The sequence below is a fragment of the Ailuropoda melanoleuca genome, chromosome 2 (assembly GCF_002007445.2).
Source record: "Ailuropoda melanoleuca isolate Jingjing chromosome 2, ASM200744v2, whole genome shotgun sequence".
In the NCBI taxonomy this organism is placed as follows: Eukaryota; Metazoa; Chordata; class Mammalia; order Carnivora; family Ursidae; genus Ailuropoda; species Ailuropoda melanoleuca.
The window spans coordinates 61,270,814-61,282,973 of NC_048219.1; the positions used below are offsets into that span (position 1 = coordinate 61,270,814).

General features: G+C 37.3%; 1 protein-coding gene across 11 annotated transcripts in view; it reads right to left on the reverse strand.

The window, feature by feature from the left end:
* Window positions 1-9,272, reverse strand: part of ZNF644 (zinc finger protein 644) — a 122,497-nt gene extending 113,225 nt beyond the window's left edge. For 2 of the 11 annotated variants that reach the window (XM_034653868.1, XM_034653862.1), the window contains exon 1: window positions 8,646-8,940. The gene's annotated coding sequence lies outside the window, so the exon portion shown is untranslated. The other 9 variants (XM_034653863.1, XM_034653860.1, XM_034653866.1 and 6 more) reach the window with 9 other exon arrangements.
* Window positions 9,273-12,160: the final 2,888 nt, after the last annotated feature.

A 12,160-nucleotide genomic window follows, 5' to 3' on the forward strand; every position in this document is an offset into this window, starting at 1 on the left:
TTACACTAGTAAACAAGCTTTCCACTGCTCATTATTTATGAAACACAATATTGTAACCATTAATTCCATTTGAAAAATAAAACCGATTCAAGCGCTAGAAGTAAAAATCATTATCAATAATTCCATTTCAGTTCTCATTTTGTAAAGTGTACCTCATGGATTTTAACCATTCAATTTTTTGAGTAACTGTCCTGAAGGTAACATTTTAGTTCTTTACACATAAATGTCAAAATCTTTCAGGTAGAGAATGGATACTGAGCTGTAAAAACAGAAGTATACCAATTTATTCTTACCCCTACAATCACATTCAGAAATACTCAAATACCTTATTAAGTAACCTGCAATGCCTGAAAGCTAACTCACATAATGCTTAGAAGCTATTAAAGAGGTTCCAAAAGGCCTCTATATAAGGAGGCAATCCAAGACCTCCTCTACCTACTTCTTGGCTATATGCCTAGAGAATACTGTAATGAAAGCAAGCCAGATAACTATGTTATCTGTACAAGCAATTCAAACCTCTGCATTCTAAACAAATTCTCTAGTCATAAAACTTCTAAAGGGTCAATATTAATGAAAACTAAGAAACACCTCTCTGATCTTGGCATAAACCACACTGGAAAAAAACAAAACAGAAGAGCCATGGTACCAACTACTTATCATCTCATTACCTCCAAATTCACTTTATGCCAAACAAGAATAGAAAAGAAAGAGATTTAAGCCATCAATTCTTACTACCCTTGGAAAGGAGGACAAATATGCCAGAAACAAGTTTTAAAATAAGCCAAATTTATTCATGGTGCCAGAGATCAAAATAGTGGTTACTTCTGGAGGGGGAATTATAGGAAGGGGCACAAGGCACCTTTCTCAGTGTTCCATATCTTTCTTTTTTTTTTTTTTTAAAGATTTCATTTATTTATTTGACAGAGATAGAGACAGCCAGCGAGAGAGGGAACACAAGCAGGGGAATGGGAGGAGGAAGAAGCAGGCTCATAGCGGAGGAGCGTGATGTAGGGCTCGATCCCATAACGCCGGGATCACGCCCTGAGCCGAAGGCAGACGCTTAACCGCTGTGCCACCCAGGCGCCCCTCAGTGTTCCATATCTTGATCTGAGAAGAAGTTATGTGTACTTACACGTAAAATTTCACTGAGCTGTATTCATGATTTGTGCACTTCACTGTATGTAAGTTATATCTAAACAAAATACATAGGGGCGCCTTGGGGGCTCAGTTGGTTAAACATCTGACTTTTGATTTCAGCTCAAGTCATGATCTTGGGGTCATGAGATCAAGCCCCATGTTGGGCTCTGTGCTCAGCAGGGAGTCAGCTTAAGATTCTCAACCTCTCCTTCTGCCCCTCCCCTCCTGCTCTCAAATAACTAAATACATCTTTAAAAATAAATAAATAAAACATTTAAAAATAACTCACCAATAATGGTCAAATCTAAAAACCTTTTCTCAAATCTCATCCGTTTTGATCATTCTCCATCATATTGCTAATCACAGAACACCAATATACCCTGAGTACAACTCTTTCCCCTTAGACCTATGAGACTTTGTTAGTATTCTTTCAGCATTTTTCTTGTTCTGCCTCACATTAATTCACTTAAATATTAATTCAATAGTCATTAAATGCTCATGTACAAGACATGGATTAAGCACCCTCCAACATATATTTCACATATACACCCTCCATACAAAACAAATTCCCTAAACTAGATTCAAGCCACTCTATCTGATTTCAAATTACATCTCCGATTTTAATTCCTATCACTTTACAGATTTGTTCTCCAGCATACTCTTTTCTTAGCTATTCTTTAAGGCTCAGTTCAATTTCTATTTTATCTTTTATCCATACTTGTACAGAACTTACTATCTATATCTGCACTGTCCAGTATGAAAACCATGTCGCTACTAAGCACTCGAGGTTTGGCTAATCTGAATTGAGATGTGCTTTAAGTGTGGAACACACACTTGATTTTGAAGAACTGGCATGAAAAAAAGAAGAATGTAAAACACCTCAATTGTATTTCCATACTGAAAGATTGTTTTGATTACACTGGGTTAAATAAACACATCAATAAAATTAATTTTATCTATTTCATTTTTTAACATGAAATTTTAAATTTTAAATCACATTTGTGGCTCAACATATTTCTTTTGGGCAGTGTGCCCTATATAATCTATTTATAAAAGTCCCACAAATGTTTTTTTAATACATCTCATCCACCCAATGAGAGTATAAGAATTCAGTATTTTTCCCTTCTATAGCAATTATTATATTAGGAATTACAGACAGTAACGTTTTAAACAGAATTAAGTACCTATTTAATTTTAATATCACTTTTAAAGTATTTCTAACAAGGAAGCTTACAGCATTTCAAAGTATAAAAATATTTAAAAAGTTGTTCTCTGATGGCTATAAACTGGAAATGTCATCTACATTTTATGTATATACAATTTTGAGTTAAATATCTCATCAGATAGTATTATTAAACCTATAGCTTTTCTAATACCAGAGAGTATTAGTTTTGATTAACCTACATTATTTTTCTTCTTGGTCACTCAGTAAAGAAAAAGGCAGCTTCCACTTTAACCAATATCATTGTACCAATATCCAGTAGCCAAGACAAAGAGTCTTTATATGATGGTATGAATAAACAATGTGGGCAATAAGCTTGAAATAAGGGTAGGCAGAAAAATGCTTTTATAATGTTGTTTTATAAGTAGGAAATAAAACTTATAGATTGTAATAATTAGGTTAAAGTATAGACAGATAGAAAGGAGAGGAAGGTAGAATAGAAAGAACTTATCTATATAGTCAAGATACGCCTATATTCAAACTTGGCTGCTGTACTGTTTACTATCTATGTGACCTGAGTCTGAGTTTGTTTCCTTGCACATAAAATGGGAATATATGTATTAAGCATTACTGTAAGGAATACACAGTAGATGTTTAAGTAATGTCAGTCTCATCTCCCTTTCCTTTAATACTAATGACTACATAATGACGATAAGATTATGGATGACTTTTCCCCCCTTCATTTTCCAAACTGCTGAAAAATATTTTTAAGCATATATGAAACTTCTAATTTTTCATACTCACACCACTCTGCATGTGAACTTAAATTTATTTTTACTAGCTTCCTTTTACATTTTTTTTAAAAAGCTTAAAATTTGTGTTGGTGGTGGGAGAAGTAGGTAGTAGAAGAAAAATTAAAGAGAGAAATAAGTTTAAGGCTGTATCAGCACAGACAAATACAAAACAAAGTATAGAGAGGAAAACAGCAAAAGGAAATGCTGTTTGAGGAAATTCCCCTGACTCAGACTAAGCAATGAAAAGATAACATGCCTCTCCTCAATCTAGCTGCTGTTGAAGCTCCTCTTCACTCCTATCTGGGGTTTATACGTATATTACGTACAAATACAGCCGCTCATCCTCTTCTCTCTACTATTGATCACTACCATCCTCATGGTCAGAAATTTAAAGGAGAGTGAAGAAATTCAGGATGTTTTAACAAAGATAAACCAACATATTGGTTGGGAAATAACTTCACTAAAATGTACTCATTCCCAAGTGCATTTATTCATCAGCTGACAGTAACAAAAGGGAATGTGTTCCTGAAATACTGAACCTGGTTAATAGCTTTTGCTGCTAGAAGGCAAACTTTGATGCCTGCTGACTTCCTTTATAACAACCTTACCTCTGTAGACATGGGTCTAAAAAAGGAACAACAGTAAAAGTATACAATTCCAAATCACTTGCAGGTGAAAATTTCAAGTTACTCTAAAAAAAAAAATTAAACAATGGTAATAACTATTATAGTAGTAATAACTACTATAGTTAATAGTAATAACTACAAATACTATATAATAGTAATAACTATTATAAAAGGTAACATTTGTGTACCCATTGTGTACCAGAAAGCTAAGGACTTTACGTGAATTATGCAATGCAAACCTTAATCCTCTATGAAGATGATATTGTTAAATCCTCTTGCTTAGTGCTCACACAGCTCAATTTTTTTAAGTACTCTCTATGCCCAATGTAGAGAGTGGGGCGTGAACTCAAAACTCTGACTCAAGAGTCACATGCTCTACCAACTGAGCCAGCCAGGTGCCCCCACACAGCTAGATTTTAACCCCATCAGTTTTACTTCAAGGCTTACACTTTTAAACCTTATCTCATCCTGCCTCTTTATTCCTATATAATTACAAATCCAACTATGATTTCCTGTGTGTGTGTGTACATATACATGTTTATGTGTGTATGTATTATTCAGTAAATCAATGGTAAGCAGTAGGCAATTCCCACTTTGGCAAGGTTTTATCCACCTTCACAAACCATTCAACAACTGGCAATCATTCCCTCCCCAATAATTGGTGTTTTGAAAATAACAGTTACATTTAACATCTTCCTCAAGAAACTGATGAAAAAGATCTGCATTAAGCTTTCAGTTAAAAGAATAAATGCCACGGAAGAAAGGATAAAAATGTTAATCTTTTATAAAAGTTAGATAAATAACTGATACAATACAGATATATATGTTTTGTAATCTGTAAAGTACCTTAATCCTAACACTTTATTAGGATTTTATTTTAAATTATCCATTTAGCTCCTAACATATTTAAATTTCTGGACTTTGTACAAAAAGTCTTTTAAAAACTTTTAAAAGCTATATATTCAACTTCAATGAATGATATACATACTAAAAGGTTTAATACCTAAAAATCATATTTATCACTCTAAGCAACTTCAACTATACCACAATCTAGACTAATAGAATTAAATTGCAAGGAACAAATTACTCATCTATACTTTTCACAAAGTTACTTACAAGATCACAGTTCCAAGAATCCCAAATGGAATGGGAAGGGTACAGCTTGCAAACAGAAGAGGTAAAGCAAAGATTAGGAGAGGGAGAGTATAAAGGAAATATCTTAGAAACACTAATCTTAATTCAGCCTCACTTTCCTTCATTCGGGAGAAGTATGCACTGCTGATTCTGTCCTAGCATGTTTCTTTTCTTCCCCCTGAAATCCTTTGCTTTTCTCCTCCTGGAAAGTTCTCACAGGACTTTTTGTTTTCTTTGCTATCATCTCTCAAATTGTCGAAGGGTGTCCTATCTTGAATTTAAAAGGACAAAAACATAGTAACTCCTCATAATTACTTAAGCGTTCCTAGTAAATTCAAAGAGGATAGTAACTCAAAATTTGGAAGATCTTAGAAAAAATTTAACAGTAGACCCTAGAGATGAGAAAATACTTTTTTCATGGAGACTCCCCATCTTCCTGAAGAAAGACTATGAATTGAATTTGCCATTCTACCTTCTAGGTCTCCGGTGATCTTTATATTTGTTTTTAAGAAAAATATAGAAATACTTCAGCCAACCAGCAGGGTGAGCTAGTGCTAGAATCAGGTTATTATTGTCAATTTTCTGAAAATTCAAAGATGTAAATGGCTTGTAATAGTAAAAGCAACAATTTCCCTGCAATAAACCTGAATTAAAAGACAACACTTCTAGAACTGCTTCAGTCACTGCTACATCTCATAACTTTGTAAATATTTACAAATTCCAACTACAAAATAGTCTCTATAGGGATTAATAGTAATAAATGTAAAAAGCTAGAGCTCATTTGAATACCTATCCAAAAGATCATAGTAGCTATCCTTTATTCTCATGTTTTATTGTATAGGTCTATAACTAAAAAAGTTAAAAACACTTTTTTAACAGGACTGCTAAAAACGGACTGTTCTAAAAATTAGGAATGGAAACTCATCATACCTATTTCTGAATCCAGGGCAAACTGCTGCCTTAAGATTGCCTGAAAAGCAATCATGAGAAAAGTATTCCTACAAGAATAATAATAAGAATAAGATCCACTCTTTTCCTTTGGAATCACACCCTGAGAAGAATCTAAATAAGTAACCCTAACACTAACAGCGTATCTCTGACAAACCTAATCTTGTCTATCAATTTCTCTAAATTGCAGGTATCCCCACCACTTCTAGTGACTGTCCTTGACTCTCTTTTCCCCCTGCTACCCAATAGTCTCAATTCAACCACACCAAAACTCTCCCTTTTATAACTTGAATAACAAATTAAAACTGCAAAATGTTTAAAGTTTGCAGGTAACAGACTCTGTAATTACAAATCATCTGAGAGTAATCCTAATTATCATAAGACTAAAATGTAAGTAAATCCACTCAAACGGTGTTGAAAATAGCCTATAAACTTTCTTAAAAAATCAATAATTTAAATGCAGTTTAAATGACCCCATAACGGCTTTAAAACCTCAATGCAATTTAACAAGTTTTTGTTACATATATCAAAGAAGTTAAGGAACTGTGGGATCCTACCATAAATGATTTTGCTACTTGTTGGATTTCCTAACTGATCTTACAGAGCTACTATTCAGTGGTAGTAGTAATCTTAACAAGTTGTTTTTAACAAGGGCCAATCTAAGTGGCATGTCCATTTACCCAAAAAAAAAGCTATTACAAAATGAAGGCACTACATCATTGTTCTAGGCATCTCATTTCTTATGTAATAACTGGTAATAATGGCAGTTATTTCAAACTTTCCAAGAAGTTCATCAAGCTGTTTGTTTCTTTAAATTTTTTGGGTCAAGATTGATTTTTTAAAAACTCGAAATTCAAAAGCAACATTGCTCCAAAATTATCTGAAATGTCTGGATTTTGTATCTAGAATTATTTCACCAGAAGTCACTTTAAAAACTACATCACCATATCATGTTAAATAACAGTTTTTAACTTATTGTCACAGAAGTTCTCTAAAATAATAGTATCTCACAGATACTCTCAAACATACTCTTAGTTTTCAACCACTATTAGTTAACAGAGTCACTTTCTCATCCTAGCAATGTGACCGATGAAAAGAGCAACAAGGTAGAAGTTGAAAAGACAATCTTCCGTTATGCGCTAACGTAATCATATCTAGCCCTAAATATATCATAAAACAGTAGGTATAACTAGCTATTCCCTGAGATTCCTTCCACTCTAACACTGCATGACTCAGTAATACGTTTTGCCTATGTATCTCCTATTCATTAATACAATAAGATTGTTCTCGATTTAGAAGAAAAGCTAAAAGGGGGAAAATATGTATCTGAAAGAAGCAAGGAAAATGAAAGTTTGAAGTTACATTAAAAAATTGTATTTTAATTTGAACAGAGATCTAAAGTTAACGATCTAAATATGTTTATCCCTTCAATCACATTATTTACTCTGTTAATGTGACCTGGCCAAAACAAAACATTAGTTGTTTCCAAGTTCTGTACTTCAAACATTAGTTAATACAATACACAAAGTATCATGTAGCCTTAAGTGCAGTATAACGTTGTGTTAGCATTCTAAAATTTACACTGCCATGATTTTAACATGAATATACTCATTACTGCACCAACAGTGGTCAAGCCTTCATGTTTTACCCATTAAAATGTCTAAACTAAATTATAACTTCCTCATAAAAACTAATTTTTTCTCACCAAAGCTACCAAGGCAGGATTACTGCCATCAAGTTCCCTGGATACTTACACACGACACTGAAGGCAAAGAGCAGGTTTCCTTTGAGTAACTTGAGTTGTCTATTTTTGAAATGCTTTCCTTCTTCTTGGACCAAAGAAATTAACTAAACTACTGCAGAGAAGCAATATACTATTAAGGCAAATCTAATCTATCATCCAGATGCAACAAGACTGGCATTAGTCGGAACTGGCCAGAAGAGATGATGGTGTTTTGGTATTTCTGTTGTAATTATTGACTTGTATACAAAACAGGACCATCATTTAGGCCCTCATTGTGTTTACCCCTTTGTTGAGTAGTTCTTAATGACCACACAAAATCTGAAGTCTAAACATGAAAGTTTTATAACAACTAAATTTATGTCAATATTACTCAGACAGTTCAAGAAAAGTTTTCCACTAATGTTGCTAAACCATGGATGGATCCCAACACGAGAGTCGTCTGTGGAAGTCTCGTAACAAGAAACCTTTAGCTCCACCACCTAAGTTTCCAATCACTGAGAAGGGTCTGGGACAACTCATCTTCAGGTTCACGGGAGAAGTGGAGCACACCTGCTTTCCTCTGGCAGAGATTAAGCTCCCAGGGACACAAAGGCCAGGGAATCAGACCTGGAGAAGCAAAAAGCTTTAGCTGGTCACCCACCAAGCCCCTGGCAACCCAAACACTTGGGGCGATTTACCTCTTGCTGTTACTTCCCAGGCACCTACCTATCGGCATAAGATCTTCCAGAACAGGGGGAGGGGACGGCTATGCGGTCCTGGTCCCACGTTAGGGGAGGGGTGTGTACAGTTAATGCCAGAGCTGGCGCTTCTGGCCAAAACCGAGCAGCCCCGGAGAGGGGTTGGAGACTGCTCTCGGACCGCCCCGTTACTCAGTGCGTTGCAATGGCGACCGCCAGGCTCCCCAAGCCGCCTGATCTCGGCCCCTTCCCCCTACTGCTCACTGGCTGCTCGGCTTCATGTGACTAAACAAAACCCCCAAGTCTAGTGCCCAGCTCAGCCCCTTTGTGTCCGCTACCGGATCCTCCGACGCCGCCGTGGAAAGGTTCCCCCCACCCCCACTCTCCGCCGAGTCCCGCCCCGCGGCGGCGGCCGCCGCTCACCTCAGGCTCCGCCGCCCCCCGCGGCCGCCGCGCCCGCCGCCTCCCCGAACCCGGGGCCCGGACTCCTTGTGTAGCACCAACTCCGCCTCCTCGGCCGCCGCCGCCATCTTAGCCTGTGCGGCAAAACGCGTCCTTTTGGATGGTTGGGACCCAGCCTAGGGCGTAACTCCCCGGGCCCGAGCGCCGAAGGTCGGGTCCCCCAAGTTCTTCCGCCACCCTCAATCCCGCCGCCGCCACAGCCCAGAGGCCCGAAACCCACTCGAGTCCCGTAGAATCCGACCAAATAACCCCTGAAACTCACAGTTTGGTGCCGTGTGCGTCAAACCGGGGCGACGTTGGGAGTGCGCGGCGTCCCCGCGTCACACGCCGCTCTGTACGCTACTCGGCTCCAACGGCCCCCCTCCGCTCCCCGCTTTTCGCCTCCGGCCCCGGTTCCCACGGCGCAGGCGCGCTGCTTTCCCGCCTCTACCGAGCTGCGGGCCGCGGGGGCGTCCAGCGAGGAGCTCTTGGGCGGCTTTGCTCTGATGGAGCGCCTGGGCCAATTAGGCAAACGGGGGCAGCAGAAACAGTGCACCACTGTTCTCGGATGCCAGAAACCAAACAAGGTCACCTCCCCCAGCGCTGACCTAATCACTCTCAAGGAGGTTCCCGCCCCAAAGTAGGCACTCTCCAAATATGGTGGTGCCCAAACTCTGCAAGACCCAAGCACTTAGGCAAGCCTAGGCCCTTTAAGGTGGAACAGGCCCATATTTGATTTCCATAATCACTAGCGTGCCAGAATTCCTTTTCCTACTGTTGATGAAAACAGCTAAGGAACTCAGGATTGCCAGTCACAACTGTAATGGCAGAGGAAGGTTTGGATCTTAACGGAACCAATTGTTGGGAGATGCTTGATGGCCAGGCGAAGCATCAAATGTGGCAACTCAATTAGCAGAGCAGCCTACCCTAAAAGGTGCCCAGGGTTTGGCCCAATTTGATTTCTTTCAAATTTCAAGTGCTGGGAGGATATTCTTTCCCTGCGTTACTCAATATGCCAGGAGCCTCCAAATTAAGGTTATATAAGAAACACTTGAGATACCGGTTAACTCTTCAATGAATCAGTAGGTCCCAAGAGAGTTCTGGAAAGCTCCCTTTTTAAGAAGCATCCGCCCCAAGAGTTTGAGGACAGAGTTTCACACACTGTACTTTGAGAAACACTGACTTGGGGCTGTTCTCTTTGCTTTTGAACTGAGCAAACAAGAAGTTGCTAATACGTTTGACATGAACCAAAAGCGCCAAGAAATCTACAAGTCCTGTCTTAATAAATTCTTCAGCTTTTCTGAATCTCTGTTTTCAATTTAAAAGGAAAAAAAAGTTTCATTAGTTTAGCAACTATTATAAACTGTGCACCTCCAAACCCTCACGATGTTATTGGTATTCAGAGAAATACAGTGTAATTGTGCTTATTTGACAAGAATGAGGAACATTCTCTATCCTGTACTATATGACTATCAACAGCAGGAAATATAGATCCCCCAAAACAGATATTTACACTTGCTGCATTAGTTAATAATAATAGCTAACACTTTTTTTTAATAGCTAACGCTTTTGAGCGCTTACTAGGTACCAAATATTCTTCTAACTCAATGAATTTCATTACAACCTAGTAAGGCAAACGGAGGTTAGGTAATTTTCTCAAAGTCACACAGCTCTTTAGACTCTTTAAAATGTGAATTTTCCTTCCTTATTTACACAAATGGGTAAACAATAAAATGTAAATGTGTATATTTTTCCAGCCAGTTGAGGGGGGATCCCTTTGGGTCATCTCATCTGCAGAATCATTAAAATTGGACGTTCTCCATTTACTACTGGACTTACAATTAATAAAAATACTTTGTACTATGAAAATTCTCCCGGCATTTTATCACTACAAAAGCAGTTACCAAAAAATAAATAAATAAACAAACAAACCAAAAAAACCCACCCTCTGTTGTGAATATACATTACTGACTGATGTGCAGACAGATCCTACTACAAGCAAATGGAACCACTTAGAATTCAACCATGATCTGGAACTTGTCTTACTAATGAAGCTGTTTGTTTTATACTAGAATCAGGCAACTAAAATCTAGTACTATAGATATAGTAGTACAAGAAATAGTAGTAATTACATAGTAAAGTAGTAATAGTTGATGAAACTACAAACAAAATAGATGTCAAAAAACTTCATAAGGGTAGGAAGCTTGAGAAAGGTAATACAAAAAGAAAAATACACGTAGGCAACTGGAAAATCCAAGGACCAGTTATGTGAGACAATGCCAAAATATTTAAAGACATTAAAAGGAAATGGCAGTTGAGAATAAACATCAAGATGTGGAAAACAGTTTGACCCTGGGAGAAAATTCACAAAGCACATCTACTCACCATAATAAAATAATGCTCTGATAAATGCATCTGATCAAGAATCTTTTAAAAGAAAGAGAGAGAAGAAAGTTATTCCAGTGAATGGAATTACCCAAAAAAAGATACAAAGTAAACTGTGGTCTCAAATGACCTAATTGAAAAGAAAATGCAATTTGATATTGGATAAAAGCAGTTAAGCCTCCACATTCTAATACTTCTTAATTCCAAGCAAAAAGAAAAAATAAAACCTGATTAATCTACTATCCTGGTAATAAAGTCAAGTTTTGGATTTATCTTAGGGCCTCACTAGTTCTAGACCCACCTCTGAGTACCAAGACTGTAAAGCAGCCTCATTTGTGGAACTGCAAATATTATGTTTGTCAATTGGGGTGGGGGTAGGAGGATGTTTGGCATGGAGAAAGATGAAGTTAATAGAAATCAAGTCTTATCTTTATTTTTGTCTCACGTTAACTCCAGCACAGAGCCTTATACATAGCAAGTATGCAATAAACAATTTTGTTCAATTCAACCAACGTTCACCAATTGCTTACTCTATGCAAAGTGCTATACTAGGCACTGCAGCAAAAAGAAGAATAAGAGAGTTTGTTGCACATATTTCATAAATCAGTTGAATGCATGAGGAGCTTTTACAGTCCAATAAAAGAACTAGACAAAAAATATAATCAACTCTCAATTTACCAGGGAATGGGGAAGATAAGGAAATAGATAATAAAGATTTCAAAATCATGGTTAAAACAAAGTCTCATAAGGGCTGCCTGGGTGGCTCAGTCAGCTAAGTGTCTGGTTCTTGATCTCAGGGTCCTGAGTTCAAGCCCTGTTTTGAGCTCCATACTGGGCATGGAGGCTACTTAAAAAAAAATAAATAAATAAATAAAAGCTTTTTAAAACAAAATCTTGTAAAACATGGTACAAAATAGGTTAAGTACATATTTTTTTTAATATTTAGTAAGAATTATGTTTAATATTTAGAAACACATTTCCTACTTCAACTCATCAGCATATCAGAAGTAGACCTTGAGAGTCTGTGAGAGTATGTAAGTTTGTTCACAGAACACATGTAGAGAAAGAAAACAGTGGGCCATGGAAACTTAAAAAAATATTTAAGGAATAAG